Source organism: Saccopteryx bilineata, chromosome 4, assembly GCF_036850765.1.
Source record: "Saccopteryx bilineata isolate mSacBil1 chromosome 4, mSacBil1_pri_phased_curated, whole genome shotgun sequence".
In the NCBI taxonomy this organism is placed as follows: domain Eukaryota; kingdom Metazoa; phylum Chordata; class Mammalia; order Chiroptera; family Emballonuridae; genus Saccopteryx; species Saccopteryx bilineata.
This window is the reverse complement of record NC_089493.1, coordinates 161,120,935-161,144,358: the sequence shown is the minus strand read 5'-3', so window position 1 is coordinate 161,144,358 and position 23,424 is coordinate 161,120,935. Positions and strand designations below refer to the sequence as shown.

Sequence of the window (23,424 nt, the reverse complement as noted above, 5' to 3'; positions counted from 1 at the left end):
CAGAGGCAAAAAACCAAAGTAATGCAAATCATTTTTGAGGGCACAAGGTAATCTTCCTAAAGGGAAGCTCTGGGAGATTTATTATACAAAGAGCATGAGACCTGTAAGGCCAAAGGCATAGAAGGAGAAAAATAACAATTAAATAAATAATGAAAGAAAACTCTCAGCTCTAGAAAAACTTGTATTTTAGGACTAAAGGGCTCAGCAACTTCTAAGTTGAATTTTAAAAACCCAAAACCATCCTGGTGAAGCTTCTCAAAGTTAAAGAGAAAATTCAACATGTTTCTAGGCACAGAGAAAGCTTACTTACAAAGGAAAATAAATCAGATTGGTATTAAACGTCTGCAACAGTAGAAAATAGAAGACAGTAGAACAGTCACCCTAGATTTTGAAAGAAAAGGACTCTATCCCAACAATCTTACATTCAGCCAAGTTATTATTCATGTGTAAAGACTACTGTCGGGCAAATGAGTTTGTAAAATTTGTATTTTTTGAGTTTGCTCACTTTTATTGTTAAAAATGGCGCTGGGCAGCACCAGATATATCTGTGAAATTCCTAATTACCTTCCTGTTTGGGAAGGGCCATTGTTATGCTAATGTGTGCTGGAGGAGAGGATTTTACACCAGAAAAGTTTTAAAAGGAGAGGAGGGAGAAAAAAGGGAGGAAGAAGCCAAGATGGCAAGGAAAGAGAGAGAAGCCATTTTTGCAGAGTGAGAGCAGAGAGAAGGCAGAGTGCTGAAGGAGAAGTTGGGGAACCAGAGGTGAGGGGCTTTGGGACTGGCGAGACCTTTGATTCTAGGAGAAACCGGAGAAGATTCTCCTGATCGTTGAACCGGAGAATGTGTCAGTGGCTTTGTGAGCCCTGTGTGTGTGTTTGCTTGTCAGCCGAAGCGAGTCTTGAATAAAGGAATGGCCCACCATTTTTTGGCTCTACTGTTTCTTTACAGTCTGTCCAAATCTAATGAGAACCTGCATGTGACTGCTGGCCGTACAACTACTTTTCTGGATATGCAAGGACTCAGAAAGTACACTAGTATTTTCTGGGGAAAGTACTTTAAGTTTAAATAAGAAAAAAAAAACAGTGCAAGCTAAGGTAAGCTAAAGGGTATGCAAAACATGAGCATGGTAACATTTATGGTTGAATCTAAAACCAGTGATGAGAAGGTAACTAGGGATATTGATAGCAGTGTTAAATGTTAAGAAAGATGGGAATGACTTAAAGCTTTTGCATGAGGTTTACAGAGGAGGGTCAGCAAAAGTTTCATGTGGGACATCACTAATTAAAGGAATACAGACTTAAGTTCTTTTGGAAAAATTAAAAGTTAATACTATCTGAGTTAAATTCAAAGGACTACCAAGGAAAACAAAGCAAATAAAATAAATATGTATATGTATATGTGCATGTGTGTGTGTGTGCTTGTATGTGCGTGTGATTAATAAAACTTACAGCAAAATATTAATGGATAGTAGGTTTATGAGTACCTTACTTCTTCTTTAACTTAGAAGACTAATAGAACAATAGAATTCTACATGTGGAGGCAGGGCAAGGTTTGTATACCTTTGATACTAGGGGTCTGTTTTGGTCTGCAAATACTTCTTTGGGGAATAAATCCTTTGGCATTCCACACTCTTATTTTCTTTCTTTCTTTCTTTTTTTTTTTTTTTTTTATGAGAAACATCAATTCTTCATTGAGGCTCCTTAGTTGTTCATTGATTGATTTTTTATATGTGCCTTGACTGGGGGGCTCCAGCAGATCAAGTGACCCCTTGCTCGAGCCAGCGACCTTGGACTCAAGCTGGTGAGCCTTGCTCAAACCAGATGAGCCCACGCTCAAGCTGGCAACCTCAGGGTCTCGAACCTGGATCCTCCACATCCCAGTCCAATGCTCTATCCACTGCACTACCAGCTGGTCAGGCCTCCACACTCCTATTTTCTGACCTATGTGGGTGGGTAAGATTGATCTGGGCAGACTATCTGGCCTCTTGGCAATCAGTTCACAGATGGGTGTATGATCTAAGCTGAGGCTCAGAATTCACATAACAACTTACCTCTTTTAACTGAAATAGGATTAGGCCATCTTTGCCTGTTATGAAATGACACCACATCAATGCAAATCACTAAGAAAAGTGAGGGACAGGGGGAGCCTGAAAGACCAAGAGAGACATGAATGACAAGTTTGATTCCTCTACCCTGCTCGTTTGCCCTTAGACTCCATAGCTGAGTCAATATAGTTCTCTTTTTCACTTGAGCTCATTAGAGTCGGTTTCTGTCACTGTAAACTAAAAAGAATGATGACTAAGGCAACGTCCCAGCCCCTATAAGTTCGGGACACGTTTACTAACACAGCCTATCTGGGTTTACTTTAATTAAGAATGTTTCTCTTGCCAGTATGATATGAGCTCAGCCCAAGACAAATTTTTCTAGGAAAGCAAATGCCCTTCCCATTCTCCTTATGAATAAAGAGAGCTGTGGGGACTCTCCTCTCATCAGTATCAAGTGGTCTGTCTGTTCTACCAAAGGGTGTTCTATTGGGGTGGTTCCACTGCCCCCTTCAGACTCCAAATCCTCATCTACATTTTTTAAAGGTCTGGGTAGGCTTGATCTTTTATTTCTTTTCATTTGCACTTCTTAAATAGAGACCCTTGTTCATAGGAAACCTGCCTGTGCTCCCACTGTCCCACCTCATCCCTTACTGAACTCCAGACATCATGTTTTATTCTTTCATGATATCAAAATGCCAAATTTTACCTTACCCGTGCTATTCCCCCTGCCTGGAACTTTCTTTCTTCTGAGACCCTCTGCTTTCTTCATGTGGCTGCCTCTTCACGTACCCACTTAAATATTATACTGCTCACAAAAATTAGGGGGTATCTTATCGCTTCATATTTATTTTTAAAATATCCCCTAATTTTTTTTATTTTTTATTTTTTATTTTTTTTTCCATTTTTCTGAAGCTGGAAACAGGGAGAGACAGTCAGACAGACTCCCGCATGCGCCCGACCGGGATCCACCCGGCACGCCCACCAGGGGCGACGCTCTGCCCACCAGGGGGCGATGCTCTGCCCATCCTGGGCGTCGCCATGTTGCGACCAGAGCCACTCTAGCGCCTGAGGCAGAGGCCACAGAGCCATCCCCAGCTCCCGGGCCATCTTTGCTCCAATGGAGCCTTGGCTGCGGGAGGGGAAGAGAGAGACAGAGAGGAAAGCGCGGCGGAGGGGTGGAGAAGCAAATGGGCGCTTCTCCTGTGTGCCCTGGCCGGGAATCGAACCCGGGTCCTCCGCACGCTAGGCCGACGCTCTACCGCTGAGCCAACCGGCCAGGGCAAAATATCCCCTAATTTTTGTGAGCAGTATACTTGTAATGTTCCTTCTTCCGGCTTCCTTGACAGCCCAATCTAAGATCCCACATAATTTTCATTTTGCTCTTTCCTTTTCTCGTAGCATTTATCACAAACATAATTATACAGTTCGCTATCCTTCCACAATCATGTGCCTAATTCTTTCTCTAGACTACATGTTCCAGGAGGGCAGGGCATGGTCTATTTTGTCCACATGTAGCTCTGTCCCCAGTATCTAGAACAGTGCCTGACCCAAGGTTGGCCCTCCCTGGAGAATTGTTGAATGGATGGGTGCAGGTTCACGACCAGCTGTTAACACACTGGACAGTCCCTGGATCGTAGTCAGAAGGAGGCCTGCTTTCAGGAATAGGGCATCTCTTGTGGGCTGGCCAATGAGACACTGCATAGACTAATGGCCTTGGCATTGATTTAAACACAACAATGAAAACAGAATCAGGAAAGAGAGTTTTGAGGAAAGTTCTGGAACGTGGAAAGCAAATGGGTGGCATGGAGCTGAGGAAGGCTCCATGTTCCCGTTGGTCTCCAGCAGACATCCACCAGGACTCACCTGCACCTTCTGTGCAGAGTGTTTCTGGACACTGTTCAACCAGGTGAACTGAGCAACTTGTGGCACTATCTCATTTACTTTCACAGTATGAGATTGGTACCCACCAAATTTGGGGGATGTATTGGGAACACTTAAGCACCAAAGTTTTAGGAACTGTCTGATGAAGGTGTTGGATGGTCACGTCAGAAGGGAAGAGAGTGTTTTTAGTAACAGAACCATGGTTTTTAATTTTTTCACATTTTTGTATTATTTTGTCTTTTCACATGGTATAGAGTAATGGCAGAGCAAGGGCTTTGGGGTCAGTAAGATCTAGGCTTGAATCAGTTCCTGCTACTTACTGTGTGACCTACAGCAAGTCACTTAACCTCTCTGGGCTTGAAGGTATTTTTCTCTCTGAAAATGGAAGATAATATCAGAACCGACCAGATAAGGTTTTAGTAAGTGGGTGGGCATTAAAATGTAATAATCAACGCAAAGTATTTGGTATAATGCCTGGCACCTAATGACCACCCAATACTTGTTAGCTATTGCTGTCTTATTGCTATTTCTATTGTAGATGTAAATAAAGTATCTAGAATGGGGAGTGTTGGGCACATAGCAAATATCAATCAACTACTGCTACTTTTTTTTTTTTTTTTTTTTTTTAGCGAGAGAGAGAGAGAGAGAGAGAGATGAGAAGCATCACCTGATAGTTGTGGCACTTTAGTTGTTCATTGATTGTGCCTTGACTGGGGGGCTCCAGCTGAGCTAGTAACCCCTTGTTCAAGCCAGCACCATGGAGTCATGTCTATGATCCCACACTCTAGCTGGCAAACCTGTGCTCAAGCTGGATGAGCACATGCTCAAGCTGGTGACCTTGGGGTTTTGAACCTGGGTCCTTAGCGTCCCAGGCTGATGCTATATTCACTGCATCACTGCCTGGTCAGGCAACTACTGCTACTTTTGGTCCAGCCAAGGTGATAATTCAAATATTAAAAGCCTTGGCATGAGCCAAACAAAGGGAGGCAAAGCATTAACCTTTTAATGGTTAAATTTGTGGGAAACGAAAAGTAAGGTAGCACAGGAAGGACAGAGGTGTGGGGGGAGGCAGGGATGGCTATGTGTGTGTGTGGGGTCTTTTGGGGGGACCCAAACAGTGGTTAGTTACCAAGCATTTCAGAACTATTTCTACTCATAACACCGAGGGCGTCACACTGCTATAAACCAGCTCACCGTGAGCCCTGGAGCCGCCCAGAAACAGATCCTTGGGGATCTAAACCCAAGGACACTGTTGGTTCTCACCAGTTAGGAAGTCACCTAGGAATGCTCACCCACACTGCAAGGCCACTGTCAGGCCTCTGCTTCCTCTTTTGGACCCTTCTGTGGTCCTCTTGGCACAGGACCACCAACTCCCTCCATGCCCAACGACTTGCAGCCTCAGCAACACCCCCACTCACACCTTGCAGGGACTGGCCTTTCCCTGCAAAGCTTCCCGGTCCTCAAGTTTCATTCATGTTCACCAGACTCTCACACTCACCCAGGCAGAGGTAGGAGCCACCCCCTCCCCCATTAGCAATATAACAGCCATCTCACTGTCCTTGACTGTCATTCTCCAACCCCAGCCCGAGACCCTCAGGGACCCTGAATAGTTAGTTCCATTTCCCACTCTCTATCAGGGCTTCCAGGCCCTCCAATGACCAGAGTCAGTAGGGCTGGGTCTGCCTTCCCACCCCCAGCTGACTCCCACTCAGGAAACGGCCAGTCTCTATTTTGAGTGGAGGAAAGTGTCACACCTCCCCAGGCCAGGACACCTCCTTAGCCAAGAAACCACACTCCAACTGTGCTTAGCCAATGACCTTTCAGTCCCAGGCAGCGAAAGCCTTCAGGGCCTTTCAAGTTGCCTAAATCATCTGCGCCTCCAAAAAGTAAATCTTACTTTCTCCTTCCTCCCAGCAGACAGCTATATATATAGATACATAGCTCCATGCACAATAGCTAACCTTGGAGGGCTGCACCTTGGATAGGCTTGGCCTATTGTCTCAACAGCTGCCCATGTGCAGCCTGAGGCCCAGAGCCCCAACTGGGAGCTGCCTTCAGGGAGGGGTCCACAAAGGGGGAGGGAACAAGTCCAGCCACTGGGGTCCCACATGTTCTGGTCAGGCCACTTCTTTGCTATGTAAATTTGGATAGCTGACTTGAGGCCTCTGAACCTCAGTTTTCTCCACTGTCAACATATTGTAAATTTGTTGGGACTACTATGTGTATTTGTCAAGAATTTGACTTAAGGCTGGGATAATTGTAGTGGCTAAATAAATATATACTTGCTGTTTATTATATTACCTGGTGACTTTTTGAAACCTCTGGGTATTTGGGCCATCAAGAAAAATGTCCTTTTTCTTTCTCTCTCACAAACAGCACACTCACACGTACATACTCCAGGAAGGCTATTTGCTCCTCATCTTTCTTAATGTTTAACCCTTATTCATTGAAGTCTGATCACTAAACTTGTTCCTAATGTTTGTGGGCCAAAAGGTTGAGTAAAAGGGAGGTCTACATACTATGGGCCTAAATACTAAACAGCTTTGTGGAGGTAGAAATAACATATAATAGAGGACACATGATAGGTTTTGACATGTGTAAACTCCCGTGAAACCACCACTACAGACGGATAGTGAACACATCTAATACTCCCCAAAGATGCCGCCTTTATAGTTCTACCCTCCTCTACTTCCCACCCCATCCTCCCTTCCCCAGACAACCACTGCTCTGTTTTCTGTCAAAATCAATTCACATTTTTTAGAGTTTCATATAAATGTATGTACCCCTTTGGTTTGGTTTCTATTCTTACGTAATTATTTTGAGATCCATTCATGTTGATGCATGGATACATGTACGAATTGTTCACTCCCCTCTACTGCTGAGCAGTGTTCCATTGTGCAGACATAACACAGATATTTATGAATATATATTTCAATCGTTTCCTGTTTGGGGCTATTGTAAATGCAGGTTCTAGGAATATTCATGTACAAGAGTTTGTTTCTATATATGTTTTCTTTTGTCTTGGGTAAATACCTGGTAGTGGAATGCCTGGATCATATGATATGTGTATGTTTAGCTTTTTAAGAGACTGCCACTCATTTCCTTCCACACTGGTGGACCATTTTACATTCCCACCAGCAGTGTAAGAGAATTCTTGCACATTTTTGCCAACACTTGGAATGATTAGCCTTTTTCATTCTAGCTACTATAATAAATGTGTAGTGGTTATCTTATTGTGGTTTGAATTTGCATTTCTTTAAAGACTACTGATGCTGAGAATATTTTATTGTGGGCTTATTTGTCATCCATATATCTCTGGCAAAGTGTCTGTTCAAAACTTTGGCCCATTTTTTAAAAAATGACCTGTTTGTTTTCTTACTGTTGTTTTGAGGGTCTTATGTACATAAGTCCTTTATCAGGTATATGATTGCAAAGATTTTTCTTTCAGTCCAGTTTCTTTTATTCTCTTAACAGAATCTTTCAAGAGCAGAGTTTTAAATCTTGATGGAATTCAATTCATTATTTTGTATCTTTTATGAACCACACTTTTTTATCTCATAGCTAAGAAATCTTTATCTAACTCAAGGTCAAAAGATTTTTGTCTTATAAGTTTTGTGAATTTTAATTTTTACGTTTAGGTCTATGCTCTATTATTAGTTTTTTTTTAATAGTTCCATTTTGTATATGATGGGATGTATAGCTTAAATTTATTTTTCTATGTGGACAACCAACAGTTTTAGCCCTGTTTGTTGAAAAGATTACACTTTCTCCAATGAATTGCTTTTGCAACTTTGTCAAGAATACATTGTCTACTTAAGCATTGGTCTATTTTTGGAGTCTATTCTGTTCTATTGATCTATTTGTCTATCTTTATGTCAATATTACACTGTCTTGATTATTATAGTCTTTTCTCCTTCTTTTTCTTCTTCTTTTTTTTTTTTTAGTGCAAGAGAGGAAAAGAGATGGACAGACAGGAAGGGAGAGAGATGAGAAGCTTCAACTCATAGTTGTAGCACCTTAGTTGTTCATGGATTGCTTCTCATATGTGCCTTGACTGGGGGGCTCCAGCTGAGCCAGTGACCCCTTGCTCAAGCCAGCGACCTTTGGGCTCAAGCCAGTGACAATGGGGTCATGTCTATGATTCCACGCTCAAGCTAATGACCCAATGCTCAAGCTGGTGAGCCCACGCTCAAGCCAGCAACCTCAGGGATTTGAACCTGGGTCTCTAGCGTCCCAGGCTGACACTCTATCCACTGCACCCCTAATGCAAGCTTGATTATTATAGTCTTAAAATTGGGTAGTGATAGCTCTCCAATATCTTTTTTTTTTTTAAGTTGTTTTGGCTAATTTAGATATGAACTTTAGAATTAGTTTTTCAACTTTTAATAAAAATGTTCAGATGGGATTATGACTAGGAATGTACTGAATCAACAGAATAATTAGGAGACAACTTAACAACAGTGAGTGTTTTGACCCATGAATAAAGTATGTTTCTATGTTTATTTAAGTTTTTTAAAAAAGATTGTCTCAGCCATGGTTGGTAGTTTTCAGTCTATGGCTCTTCCATGTATTTGGCCATATTCATCTATTGTGAATAATATCTTTTTGAATTTTGGTTTTGGTTATTTACTGCTATAAATGGAAATACAGTGAATTTTTGCAGGCTGATCTTGTATCCTGCCACTTGCCAAACTTGTTTATGAGTTATGGTGGCTTTCTGTAGACTCCATCAGATTTTCTACCTAGGTAATTGTGTCATTGGCCAGTGAGAACAGGTTTAATTCTTCCTTTCCAAACTGAGTAACCTCTTTCTTTCTTTTTATTCTTTTTCTTTTCTTTCTTCCATTTATTTATTTATTTATTTATTTAGACTTATTGTACTAACTAGAACTTTCGGTATAATGTTAAGTAAAAGCAAAAAGAGCTGAATCTCTGTTTGGGTCTTGATTTTAGGAGGGTAATCCAGTTGGTCTCTCACACTTAGGCATGATGTAGGCTTTTTGTAGGTGCCTGTTAGCAGCTTGAGGAAGTTCTCTCCTGTTCCTAAGTTGCTGAAAGGTTGTGTGTGTTTTTTTTTTTAAATCAGGAATTGCTATTAGATCTCTAAATGCCTTTTCTATATCTATTGCTAGGATGTTATATTTTTTATTTGTTTTTTTGGATTTTTTTTTGTTTAATGTATAATTTCAAATGTTAAATCAACCTTCCTGATATAAAACCCACTTGGTCATGATATACTATTATCTTTTTAATAGATTGTTGGCTTCTCTTTACAAAAATTTTGTTTAGAATGTTTGCATCTATGTTCATGAAGGATAATGATCTGTTGTTTTTTGCAATGAGGTTTTCCAGTGTGGTATTAGCGTAAGGGAGCCTCATGAGATGAACTGGCTTCCCCTTGGGTGTGGTCTGTTCTTGGGAGGAATCCCTGAGGAAAAGGGACATACAGACCCTGGAAGACCCTGAGGGCTATTTTGTCAGATGACTTAAGTGTTCCAGTTACCGGACATACAATCTAGAAGAGTTCTGGGCATGCATTTCCCTTGGTTCCTAGACAGTTCCTGTTGCACTCGAGGGAGCTTTGCAGGCGGGGGTCTTTAAAGCACTAGGCATAGGGCAGGGCCCTGTTTTGCCCAGGACTAAGGCACATCACCTCCATGAAGCCTCCATGAAGCCTTCTGGAAACCTGACTAGCCATCATCTGGAATCTTTGCCCACTATGAATCCAACCTCTCTCCCTCCTAAAAATTTTCCTGTGTGAATTATCATGGTAAATAACACTCTGTAGTGAATTTTCAACTTCTCTCTGCTGCTGACTCTTTTCCCACAGCGCTTAGACGTGCTCAAGGCTCTTACTGTGAAAACCAACAATAAAGCAAATCTCTCCTCAGTCCTGAAGACCCTACCACATTTGCCTTCTCTCTCCTTCCACCGCCCACCTACCTCCCTCACGGTTCCCATGGCTCATTCACTGCACAACAAACAGTAATCTCTCATCCTCACCACTCTTGTCAAAGTCACCTTTACACTCCTGGGTGCCGCCCCTCGTAATCCCCTGTCTGCTTGACAATTCACAGCCTTTGGTGCACTCCTGGCTGCTCCTGATTTTTCTTCTGTTGATTTCTTTAACCACTGGTCTTCCTCCCACTTCTCTGGCTCCACTTCTTCCACAGACACCTATATACTGGTGCTCTGCCAAGACCCATTCTCTCTTCTCACTCCTCAGGCTAATCACCTAATTCTAGGTGACTGAGCACATTCCCACCAGCAGCCACCTGTACCTGCTCAGGTTGTGCATGGCATGATTCCAGAGAGCATCTTCACATGGTGATCATTCTGATAGACAATGCCCCCATTTGAGTTATGGCCACACGTGGCTTCCCTGTTTGTATATACTCCGAACATACCACTTGACAGCCTACAGAGCAATGATCTATTATATCTCTTGGCTATAAGGCTTTTGAAGGCTGAATTTACCCCTCAATCATCTTTGAAGGGCCTGGCACATGATAGATGATTTTTAGGGGTCTGCTGAATGGATGAGCTCACCATCCAATGCCAACCAGTGTCGATTTCTCCACTGAGTAAGGCCACCAAGCCATAAACGTGGGGTAGCACTTCCTTTGGACTATATGTCCTTTTGGACTAGAGGATGGGACTGTTTGTTAAACCTCTAATCACCAGACACTCCCATTTTTTAGCCTGATGCTAGCCGTGCCTCCTAGCATCCTATTCTGCCTCTCTGAGCCTCAGTTTGCTCACCTAATAATAGGATTTACCACACAGATTGTGGAGAGGATTACTGAAGGAAAGGTAATAGAAAATGGAAACTGCCCTGGCTGGTTGGCTCAGTGGTAGAGTGTCGGCCTGGCGTGCAGGAGTCCCGGGTTCAATTTCCGGCCAGGGCACACAGGAGAAGCGCCCATCTGCTTCTCCACCCCTCCCCCTCTCCTTCCTCTCTGTCTCTCTCTTCCCCTCCCGCAGCCAAGGCTCCATTGGAGCAAAGATGGCCTGGGCACTGAGGATGGCTCTGTGGCTTCTGCCTCAGGCGCTAGAATGGCTCTGGTTGCAACAGAGCAATGTCCCAGATGGGCAGAGCATCACCCCCTGGTGGGCATGCTGGGTGGATCCCAGTGGGGCTCATGCAGGAGTCTGTCTGACTGCCTCCCTGTTTCCAACTTCAAAAAAATACAAAAAAAAAAAAAAAAAAAAGGAAACTTTTCCTGCCATCTGTCTCCTTCTCTCCATCCCAGGGCACTCAGAATAATATCTCTGGCTAAAGGTTACCCCAGGAAAAATTTTTCTTATTGATCATAGAAGGGAAAGGGAGCCAAAACCCTGGAAGGTATGTCCTGCCTTACCCCCGGCTAGCTCTCAATGTCAATTCTACTCCTGCTTGTTAGGGTAATTTATTTATTTATTTATTCATTCATTCATAAATCAAATGTTGAGTGTTTGTTACCGCCAGGTACTATGGCAGGCCCTGGTAGACAAGGATCATATGTAAGACAGATACAATCTCCCTGCCCTCATGACACCATCTTCTGCCTCCCTTGGAAGTGTTTGGGTTTACTTAAGTGTATACTTGCTAATGAATGAAAAAGGCTGCTAATGAATGTAACAGGCTGATGTTACAAAGAGTAAGGTGTGTGTGTGGAGGGGGGGGTGAAGAGGAGAGAGGTGACCCTCTAAGGAGGTACCGTATGAGTTGAGTGTTAAAGAATGATTGGAGGGTGGAGAGAACTGAGAAATAGTGAAGGAGCTAAAAAGGGCATGCTTCAGAAACCTGAGATGGCAGTGTGGTTGCAGCAGAATAAGGGAAGAGGAGGGGCACCAGTACCATCTGAAAGGTAGGTGGGCACCAGATCTCTCAGAGAATGGAGTTTGGGTTGGAGTCTAAGAGTGAGACAAGATCTTTTAGCATTCTGAGTAGGAATGGATGTGGTCAGCTCTAGTGTTTACAAAGATGGGGCATTTCCTTACCGTCCACTTGCCCACCAGGGGGAGTTCCTGGGATGTACCACTGTGTACTTACATTCTTGCTGGCCAGTTCTCATTCCTCAAACCAGGCTCCAGGCTCCAGGCTCCAGGCTCCAGGCTCCAAAACCCGGGCATGATCAGTTTAAGGGCTGGAAATGGAGAGGAGGGGGAAATGATTACTCTGTTAATAGCTCACTGAACCCACTATGTGCCTGGTGCCTGAATGAGGTGCGTTATCACAGCGTAACTTCCCAGGCCTTCATCAGGTACATACTATTAGCAGACCCATTTTGGGATGGCAACTTGGCAATTATAATTTTAAATGTGTATGCTACTCAGCCCAGCTATTCCACCTCTGGGAATTTATTATCAAGAAATACTTGTTCTCCTTGTTCATTTTCTTGAAGAAGCTTGTGCAAAGATATTCACTGGAGCATTATTTGTAAACTAGAGGAAAAAAACAAAAACAACGTCAATGTCTGGTCCTACCAGGGGAATGGCAAAATAAATCACAGTTCATGCGCTCTTGGGTAGCTATTATAAATAATGAGAGATCCCAGACGTCTCCATGGGAACATCTCCCAGACACACTGCAGAACTTCCCACAAAGCTGGTGCAGCGCAGTCCCATGATACCAAACAAAACACAGCCATAAACAAAACAAAGCTATATAGTTTTGTTTACTTTCATATATGAATTGATAGAAAGAGGTCTGGAAAGAGGCAAAACAAACTTTTAAAAAATAACTGTTATCTCTGGGGAGGGGTTTGGGTATGTGGCTGGGATTAGAGTGGCTCTCATTGTCTGTACGGGTTTTAATTTTTCATGTGGTTTTTGTTTCACAAAATGAATATAAAGAAACAATTTATAACAAGTTTGAGGTTGTAGTCAAGCAGTTAGGAAGTAGAGGAGCTGGCTTCCATCAGGCTGGGGATTAAAAGCAGTTTCTGGTATAATACTGTCTGTCCTATTCTCCCAGCTAGGGACTCTCTTGCTTAACAGAAGTTTGCTGCATGTCTACAGCAGACCAGGCACTGTGCTAGGTATAAGGAAACAGCAACAAATGAAATAGAAGATCTGTTTGGTGGAGTTTACTTGTTGTTTGACATATTTTAAAGCAAGATGGGTAACAGATAAAGCAGATAAAGCCGATGGGTAACACTTCCCCTTTAAAGCAAGATGGGTAACAGATAAAGCCGATAAAGCAGATAAAGCCGATGAGTAACACTTGCCCTTTCCTAAGAGTTCCAACTTTGGTTCTGTCCCTGAATAATTGTGTCTCTTTTTGTAATTCCTAACATTGCAATTGTTTAAATGGAGTCTCAGTTTACTCATCTGCAAAATGGGGCAACATTATCAAACTCACAGTTGTTCTGACCATTAAATGGGTTAATGCTTAATCCAAAGCTTGGTATTGCGGTATGTGCCCACAGATCGGGGACATTTTTATCCTTGCTGTGCCAGTCCCTTTGTTAGCAATTGTGTGGGCAATGTGTCCATCCAGTGCTTGAATCCTCCCAAAGGAAGGAAGTACAGTCAAGGAGGTGGGGCTGGGGGCAGGGAGGATCCTTGTAGCCTGGGGCTTGTTTTTGAGACTAAGGCTTTCCCATCCTTTTTGATGTGGGGTGAACTTTGTATCAGAGACTTCCTTGTTTGTATATTGGATTAAAGATTTGGATTTCTACACTATAAAGTGGGGCAGATTGGGAGTTTGCTCTCTTGGTTCCTGAAATTAGCATTAGAGGAGACAGCAGAGAAGGAGATGGGGAACCAGAGGTGAATGAGACTGGTGAGCTAGAAATCTTTGATTCCAGGAAACTCGGATAAGTCAGTAGCTTTGTGAACACTGAATGAGTGGGTTTTGGAGCCCAGTGTGTCTTTTTACTTGCCTGCTAGATGCAAGCTAGGATTAAAGATGATGGCCCACCAGTTTTTGGCTTCATTGTTTCTTTACCGACTGTCCAAATCCAATGGGGACCTGCATGGGCCAGGCGGCTGTGATGGTGGTACGGCTACTGGCCTTACACCAATTAACTTAATTAATTGGTTGAGTACTCTTGGGCCAAGGTCAGCTATGAGACAGCGGAAAAAAAAAAAAGAATGAAAAGGAAAAGGAAAAGGCACGCAGCAGGAGACTCTCGTGGTCAAAGTCAGAAGCCCCAGGAACTTGGGCTGGAGTGTGGATTCTGGATTTCATTACTAATACTATGAGAGAGACTGTGAAACTTGATTAAAGATCATTGTCATTTACTGTTTCATCTTTAGGCTGGTGAGGTAGATACCTTTGATTCTAGGAAACTCGGATAAGTCAGTGGCTTTGGGAGCCCTGAATGGAAAGGGAAGTGTTTTCCCACTGTGTGTATTTCTTTCTTTTTTTTTTCCCCCACTGTGTGTATTTCTTGCCCACCGGGTGCAAGCTAGGATTAAAGCTAATGGCCCACCAGTTCTTGACTCCGTTGTTTCATTACCATCTGTCCAAATCAAATATGAACCTGCACAGACCAGGCAGCTGTGATGGTGGCCGTGGCTACTTGCTTTACACCCTGGGTGCCTCTAATAGGCAAAACTGGCTCCGTCCTCACCTCCAGGGTGGCCTTTTATCCCGTGGCATATCCTGCGCATGCGATTTAGAGCCCCTGACCTTTCCTCCCAAGAGATCACATCTAGGTCCCAGTTGTATTTCAGCTCCAGGCCCAGAAAAGCAGCAAAACCAGGCAGGCAACTTCAGGACCAGCTGCAAAGACTCTTGACCCTTGCACCTGTGCTGACCAATCAGTGGAGACCACACCCCCAAAAGGGCACACCTGGAAAAGCTGATGAATATTCTATTGAGATCCTCTCCTAACCTCCCAGTCTTGAAAACCCTCAAAAACAAAGGACCCAGCGCCCTTCCCTCCCCTTTCCTCATTCCCCACAGGGGAGCATCTCCTAAACTCAAAGGGACCCCAGGATACTTGCAACCAGGGGAACAATGGGCAGCAACAGCAGCTTGTCCAGCACTAACCTACTAAACCTGTCCCCAACCACCCCTCCCCCCCTTGTCTCTGAGTCTCCAGGGAGCTTTGGCTCACCTCTTTCCTATAATGTTTCTGGAGAGCCAGAGCAGCACTGCATAGTCTCTCTCCTGTTGTTTCTTCTGTTCTAGGCCTTTCCTGGTTTCACTTTCCCCAGCTTTAATAAACATACTCTCAAAATCGCCTGGACTTGTGAAGTCTTTTCTGCACAAAATCAAGAACACACACACTACAGGCCGGCTCAAGGCAGACCCGCTCTGGGTGGTCCCTGAATGGTAACAGCTATTCTGAGATCTGCATTTAGGAGACCATTCAGAATCCCCCAAAGGCCCCTGCAGAAAAAGCCAGTAGTTCCTGGGAGGCCAGGATATGTCCTTGGAAAGGGTACCCAGTGACTTCGTGGGGAGGGGAATGTTGGCACCTGACTTCTAGGGTGGGCATGGGATTGATGGGATGAATTTTACTTTAAGGGTAGAGAAAAGGATCTCACCAATTCTGAGAGCTGGAGCACCGAGTCCAAGTTATCACCTCTATACTCTTGCTTTTCTCATGCCCATTGTGTCCTGGGTGACAAGCACTGTGCCTAGCATGGATTAGGGGCCAATGACGAGACAGCGGATAAATGAAAAAGTATAGATGAGTCCAAATGGCAGCTGTCCCAGAGGATATTCAGAACCAAAGGCTCTTCTCTTTCTTTTGCTCCCCTGGGGCTGGTGTGAATGGGGGAAGGGGGGCTAGAGGCATGTGGAGTCAATGTGGGCTCACCTAATAGACAAACTTGTGATGTGAAAAAATTCTTCACATCACAAGTGGATGTCTCCTTTAGGGTCTTTAACCAAGAGCCTCCACCCAGTTTCACAAGAACACAGGCAATCAGCAAAGCAGCCTTAATCCCCACATTCATCCCCACCCTCAGCCCTACAATAAACTGGCTGTGTGATGAGGGGGCCTGTGACTCTCTGAGCCTCAGTTTATTCATCTGCAAAATGGGTGTTTACAGATAATATTACCTACCTCACAGGTGAGAAAATATTATTTGTACCATTAACTATATACGGTACATTAACCATGCAAATGACCAAAAATAAATAAATAAATTCTGAGGTGTTCTAAATTAAAATTACAGAAACCAGAGAGTGAGAGAAAGAAACATAACAACCTTTTAATAGCTGTGGGTCAGCTCTGACAAAAGACCGCTCATCTTCCTGGACCTCTGTTGGAATTTAGGATTAATTTCCAGGTGGGTATTTCCAAGATTATCCAAACGAGAGACTAGCCAGGTGCGATTGAACCCCAGAAGCCTCTGCTTCCTATTTGCACATGAATTTCCCAATCTGCTGCCCACAGCTAAGCCACAGGGGCCCCTACTCCTGGGGCACTGCCTGTGCCTGTCCCTTTTGATTCCCGATTCCCGTTTTCCATTCCCCCTGTCTACAGCTAATGTAAATGCTTTCGGAATAGCTTGCATCTTTCCCCTCCCTGTTAGAAATACTGAGGAATGAGGAATGTGTTTTCTTTCCTTTTTAGCCATGCTGCTGGTGCTTTAGACTCCATGTCCCGAGACCGCTCTGTTTTTACTAGCCATGACTTAATAAAGCCTTTCTGTTACAAAGACTTGCAGCAATGGAAGTTAACTTTTTTTTTTTTTTTACCACATACATGTTAGTTAACATATCATTAACTAACACAATGAAGGTTTTACTCTCCCCAGCTCATGGCACAGTACTTGGCATACACAGGCATTCAGTGCATATTTATTGAAAATTTAAATGCTCAAAGTGATAACAATATCCTTTCAGGGAAGTGTTAACTTTCCTTATTCCCCCAGGCCAGGGAGACCCCACTGCTTTCAAGACATGGGTGTTTAGTCTCCAGAAACAGATGAAAGAAAGAAAGAAGAAAGAAAGAAAGAAAGAAAGAAAGAAAGAAAGAAAGAAAGAAAGAAAGAAAGAAAGAAACCCAACGAACTCTGTATTGCATCTCCCTGGCAGCTGTTGGTGAACCAATAAATGAACATCTGGAGAGAAGGCTGAGCCAGAGCTCATTAAAATCACCGAGTCAATGGCTTTCCTCCAAGAATGTTGCTTTTTGCACATCTGCATAATGATACCAACTTGGCTGCCCCAGACTTTGTCAAGAAGCTGGAGAATTCATGCTGGGATCCAGATGTGGCTGGCAGGACCCTAGTCTGCTTCCTGCTCAACCCGACCTGGCCCCCTGGGTATGGAGCCTAGAGCAGGGGCTGAGAGCCAGGCACTCTGTTGGCTCTGGCCCAGCAGATGTAGCCCTTTCTTTGAATAGCCATTCTTAAACTGACCCCTGCATAGAATTACCTGGGAGGCTTGTTAAAACTGCTGGCTGGCTCCACCGCCCCACCAAGTTTCTAATACAGTAGATCTCAGGTGGTGGTGGTGGGCATTTTTGTTTCTAACAAGTTCCCAGGGGATGCTGCTGGTTGGGAGACTACACTTTGGAATACATTGGTCCAGGGCAGTTCTTCTGCATCTGCTAGGACGCTTACCGCTGAAGGTGTGGCCTCAAGATCAACAGCGTTAGTGCCACCGGGAAACCTGCTTGAAATGCAGAGCCTGCCGCTCCATCCCTGACGTACTGAATCCGAATCTTCATTTTAACAAGTTTGAAAAGCACAGAGGGAGGGGGAAATATGCAAATTACTGGGCCTTTCCCAGGCCCTACTGAAACAACCTCACAGGGTAAGGCCTAGAAATCTGCATCTGTAACAAGGTCCCCAGGGGGTTCTTATGCATGGCAGTGTTAGAGACTCTTCCTCTGCTTATGAACATCACCTGGGGAGGTTTTGCAACTCTGAGGTCTGATTCCCTTAAGACCAATTAAAATTAGAATCGCTGGCACTGAGGTCCAGGCATCAGGAATTTAAAAAGCTCCACAGTATTCTCACAGGCGGGACTGAGAACCGCCTCCGTCCTCCGATGAGCGCTGTTGCTAAACGCCCCCCCCCCGCCCCCTCCCCCGCCCCCTCGGGCTAAGAAGGCAGTTGTGGGAGAGTCTAAAGCCAGAGCTGGGTCAGAACCCTGGCTCCATCACCTCTTTAATGATCTCTCCTTGGCTATATCACACAACCTCTCCGAGCCTCACTTTCCTCCTCTGTAAACTGGAATAATAAATGAGAATGTGAGTGTAAAATACCGAGCATGAGTTGTTAATAAGAAGGCGCTTGGATTATTATGATTACCACCAGAGACTGGGATTGGAAGAACTCTGGGGCCCTTTGTGATCCAGTCTCTCTAGCCTGCCAGCCCTTTGGCCACCCTTGGCTGGTGTATGACTAAAACTTGCAGACTTGAATGTGTGTTAAAATGCAAAGGCCCCAAAGGCCTGGTGAGCCTTACAGGCTCAGGTTACAGGATCATCTTCTGTCAATCAAATCTAGTCCCCATGAGGGCAGAGGCTCCATCCGGGAGCCCAGCAGGGAGAAGCCTGCTGAAGGGAGGCGGCCAGTCCACGGGAAGTCCACACCCCCAGCTCTCAGCAGGTCTCTGGTGGGTTTGGGACAGTTTTAGGGGTGGTCTCATCCTGCTTCCTAGACACACAATGGGGTGATTCCTTGGCCCTGACTCCCAGCCCCAGAACCCATCTGGGCCCAGGACTCAGGCTTTCTGTGGAGCTAGGGCACTTCAGAGTCGGCTGCAGAGGCTGAGTGAAGAAAATAAATGAAATTCACAGGATTATGCCAAATAAGATTTTCCTAATGTTGAAAATACCATTAGAAAGATAAGAAAAGGGCTTTACAAATTGTTCACTGGTTGAAATGCTTGAATTAGTTTGCTATGGCTGTGTAGCAAGTTATATCACAATATCACAAACTAAGTGGCATAAAACAGTACCCATGAATGGTTCCACGGTTTTCTGAGATCTGGGTGGACTGCTTGGGGTCTCCCAGGCTGAAAATCAAGGTGTCGGTGGGCTCCTACCTGGAGACTCTGGAGAAGAAAGCCTTTCCAAGCTCATGTAGGTGGTGGTAAAACTCAGTTCTCTGCAGGTGTGACTCTGAGGTCCCATTTCTTGCTGGCTGTCAGGGAGGCTGCTCTCAGCAACTTCGCATCCACCCCTCTCAGTATTCAGACCTCTCTGTCTTCCTTTTCTGCTACCAGCTGAGGGAAAAATCTGCTTTCAGAGGGCTGTGTGATTAGATTGGACCCACCTGGATAAATCTCTTTTGCTATCAGGAGAATAAATCAGGGGGCAAAGGTTATGGAGGCCATGTTTAAATTCAACACGTTGCAATGTCTGCCTTATTTGTATTTTGAAACTTATTAACTATTAATTTTGGCACAATACAAGAAGATGGCAATCTGTTATGTGCACTCACAGTTCCCTCAGGAACATGGGGAAGGATGGCTCCTATAATTTGACAATGTTGTCACTGGTTGTTAGAATTACAATATAGATAATCTTAACTTGTTCTTTCTGTTTCTTTGTAGTCTCTAACGCTTTTGCATGGAGGTGTTAATTTTGTATAGAGGAAAAAGTTATCTTCAAAAGCAAAGGAATCTATGCAATGTTAAAAGATATTAAATTAACACCAATTTAAGTGGTGTGGTTTTGGTGCAAGCACAGATATACAGATCAAAGGAACAAAAAATGTGGCTGTAAGGTATTTTTCTCCCACCGAGAAGGAAGGAAGGGGGAAAACAGCAGAGCCAGAAAGTGTGGAATAGCAAAGGCTTTATTTAGTACAGCTCATCCCGCATCCCGTCTACGAGGTTCCCTGGCCCAGAGGAAAGATGGAGGCCAAGGAAGTCACAAGGGGTGACCTACGTGGGAGATATTTTAAAGGGTCCCTAGGGTGGGCGAGCTAATATGACGTGGTGAAATCTCACTGGCTGGCAGACGGTTGCTCATTTCCAAAGGGCTCCTGAGAAGTTTCTTTTGGCGCGCTTGGTTGTGGGTGGTCCTAGCCAAAGTTCGCGGGTCTGGGTTCCCCACGTGACCGTTCCCCATTATCCACCGACCTTACATTGGCTACAAGACACAAGATGATGTAACTAAGAATCTTGCCTGACCTGTGGTGGTGTAGTGGATAAAGCTTCGACCTGGAACGCTGAGGCCTCCAGTTTGAAACTGAAAGATATATGAAATTCCAACTGCCCTTTGGTTGTCCCACCTGGCTGCCTGACCTCACCCTTACTTACTGGAAAATCGGCCCTGAGGCAGAAGAGTTCCAGGAAGCTGGTCAACCTGCCCCAAGAAGGAACATTCCAGAAAGCTGAAATCCTAAAACCGTAAAAGGGAACATACCAGAACTTTTGACTCAGTACCCCCTTAGGATCTCCCAAATGCTATAAAATTCGCCCCTAGTCTGTAACCTGTGCCCTTCTCTCTGGAGAAGTGCCCGGCAGGGTTCCTTTCTATAAACCCTGTTACTCTGGTCTTTTCAGACTCCCATGGATTCCAACAGAAACCCTAGGCTTGCCCAGTCAAGGCACATATGAGAAGCCAACTATTATGAGTTAATGCTTCATGCTGCCCCCTTCTCTCTCTTTCTCTGTCTCTCCCCTCTATCTAAAATCAATAAATACAATCTTAAAAAAAAAAGAATAAAACTCATCTCCATGAAGGCAGAACAACACACAGAGAAGGAAGGGATTGTTGAGCAGGTCCTGGTGGTGGGAGAAATATTTGGAAGTACAATTAAGTAATAAGTCTTTAAATTCCTATCTTAGAGTAAACTGAATTCAAATTGGATTTGAGAGGCAACAAGAAAATGACCAACATGTTAAAAGAAAAAAAAACTGAATTCACAGGTATAATTTTCCTAAAGGTGAAAATAAGGTTAGAAAGATGACAAAGTGATTTTAAATTATTCATGGGTATGAATTTTACGATTTTCAAAAAAGCCGGCGATTGATAAATACCTTTAAAGATTTACTTTATGAGGTATTTCTTCTGGTTGAGTTCTTGCAAATATATAAATTATAAACCACAGATAAAGGTGTTTCTGTGTCAGCCAAGGGCCTAGGGCTTCCCACCAGTATGGATTCTGCCATGCTGAGAATGCTTTGTGTTCTGGGCCAAAGGTTGGCCCACACTCCCGACGTGCACAGGGATCCTCACCAGGCGTGTGCGCTGAGGCGGACTGCACCTGAGCTCTGTGGGAAGGCCTTTCGTCACAGCTGGCTAGGACACTTCTCTCTCCTCTCTTGCTGTCAGGCCACGCCCCGGGGAACAGTCTTTGTGTCCTGTTGCAGACTCAGAAACTGAGCTGCAGTTTTGATGGCCTACTCATTCCCTGTTTACTGATGACCTACTGTGTGTGTGAGCTAGGTGCTTTGGGGGCAGACACCCCTGCTTGCTGCACTCAACAAGCTGGCAGTTCTGCCCAATTCACGTCTATGTGAAATGTATTTAGGGTAGGGCTCAAGGGACAATGGTCAGTCATCAAAACCCTGCGCTGTAGAGGTCTGTGCATTATCCTGAGGAGAGGGTCCCCAGCTTGGTTCAGGAGTCCCTGGTTTTTTGAGGAATCCCTCTTCTCAGCTGGAAGTCAATGGGATCTGAGAGAAGGCGTCGTCTCGGCTGGTCAAATAAGTTTGTGAAATATGATTTTTATGTTTGCTCGCTTATATCATTGTTTGCATTGGGGGCTAGGCAGCACCAGGTATGTGTGGTCTGTGAAATTGCAAATTACCTTCCTGCTTGGGAGGGGCCATTGTTTTGCTAATGTGTACTGGAGGAGAGGTTTTCTTGCCTGAAAGTTTTGAAAAGAGAGAAGAGAAGGCAGAGAGAAACCATGCTGGCAGGGAAAGGGAAAGTGTGCAGATGGGGAACCAGAGTTGAGGGGCTTTGGGAGCCCTACTGACACTTGTGGGGGCCTTTGATTCTAGGAGAAACCAGAGAAGAGTCTCCTGGTTGTGGAATTGGAGAATGTGTCAGGGCGTTGGGAGCCCTGGATGAGAGGGAAGAGACCTTCCCTGACTATTAGCTCATCAGCCGGTGTGAGACTTAAATAAAGGGATGGCCCACCATTTCTTGGTTCCACTGTTTCTTTACCATCTGCCTGAATCCAATGAGAACCTGCATGTGAATGGATGGCCACAACGGCGGCAGCCTCTGGCCCTACAGTCTCTCAAAGGAGGGCTGGGCTCTGAGGCTGCGTCTGCCTGGCCAGTCAGTCCAGAGACTGGTCCATCTCCCTCTCGGGCGTGTTCTGAGGGGCTGCCCCGCATGGCTGAAGATCTGGGGACAAATGCGCCTCCGCTGGCCCCGTTTTCCCTGCCCCCCCCCCCCCCCCCCCCGTGGTGACTCAGCCTTCTCCTCCGCCAGGCCTCTTCCCTCGCCCTCCACTTCTGGGAGCCCGACTGAGCGCTGTTGCCAGGGAAGGATCCCTGTGTGCTGATGGTTTCCTTGAACAAATTATTCAGAAGCTGCTGCCAAGAAGCCGTAGGGACTCACTGGTCCCACTGATGGGGGAGAGAGCGATTTTCCATCTGTTCACTCAAAAACTCATTTCCACCTAAATGAGGAGGATATTTAATCAGACGGCTTTCCCCTCTGTCTCTGCTGTTCCCAAGTCTCAGACCTTCCTCCTTCTAATAGAACTGGACGAAGAGGAGCCTGGAAAGGGGGGAAACTCTCTAAGCCCAAAGGGGCTAACAGGTCAGGTCACCTGTTCAAGATAAGTAACCCATTCTGGGGTGTGATGAAGCAGCCATCTGTCTGTTCTCTGAGCCAGGTGTTCTCCTGGACCTGGGGCCTGCTGACTCATGGGTACCCTCTCTCTGTGGGGAGTCCTCTTGACCAAAGCAGTCAGACAGAGCTGGCAGGCTGCCCTAAGGACAACGACACCCACAAGGCCTCCGTCTGCTTTCCTGCAGGCAACCTGAGGAGAGTGCTGGAGGCTGGCTTCCTCCAGCCCACATGCACGAGAGCCCCAGAAGGACCCCGGCAGTGTCTGGGGAGCCTCCACTTCCGTTCCAGAGAGCAGCAGAGGCTGAGCCCACCTTCTTGAATGAAGAGGCCATTTGTCCTCTGGAAACCAGGCTCTAGGGTAACAGTTTTTGAATATTTACTCTGTGACAGGCCCTGTGCTAGGCGCTGGCACACAGGACAGGGACAGGATCCCATGTCCGAGCAGCTCACCCCCTAGCAGGGGAAGCTCAAAAGGAAGTGGGAAATTACTGCACATAAATGATTGTTGGAGGTGCACTTCTAATCCAGGCATGAAGGTAAAACTGAGCGACTAGATTATTTGATTACCTACAGGGATCTCAATCCCTGAAAATTAAGCACTCAAACCACAAAACCTATCCTTCACTCTCCAGATGCAGTCCTCTCACCTCTCCCAAGAATGATCTTGCCAAGGTTACTGATGTTATTCATGTGGCCAAATGCAGTGGGCACAGCAGTAATTTAACATAGTTGATGCTCCCTCCTCCTGAAGAACTCTCCTGTCTTGGCAGCCAGGGCTCCACACACAACTTCTCAGGCCCGCCTTCAGCTTTCTCTGTACCTGCCAGGCCTCTG

The 23,424-nt window shown here is 45.0% G+C and overlaps 1 long non-coding RNA gene across 1 annotated transcript; it reads right to left on the bottom strand.

Annotated features, from left to right (window-relative positions):
* Nucleotides 1–2,074: 2,074 nt before the first annotated feature.
* Nucleotides 2,075–19,067, bottom strand: LOC136336094 (uncharacterized). Its single transcript, XR_010731379.1, has 3 exons — nucleotides 18,873–19,067; nucleotides 11,961–12,054; nucleotides 2,075–2,146 (listed from the first exon to the last, which is right to left on the bottom strand). It is a non-coding gene; the product is annotated as an uncharacterized lncRNA (long non-coding RNA).
* Between the last annotated feature and the right edge of the window lie 4,357 nt (nucleotides 19,068–23,424).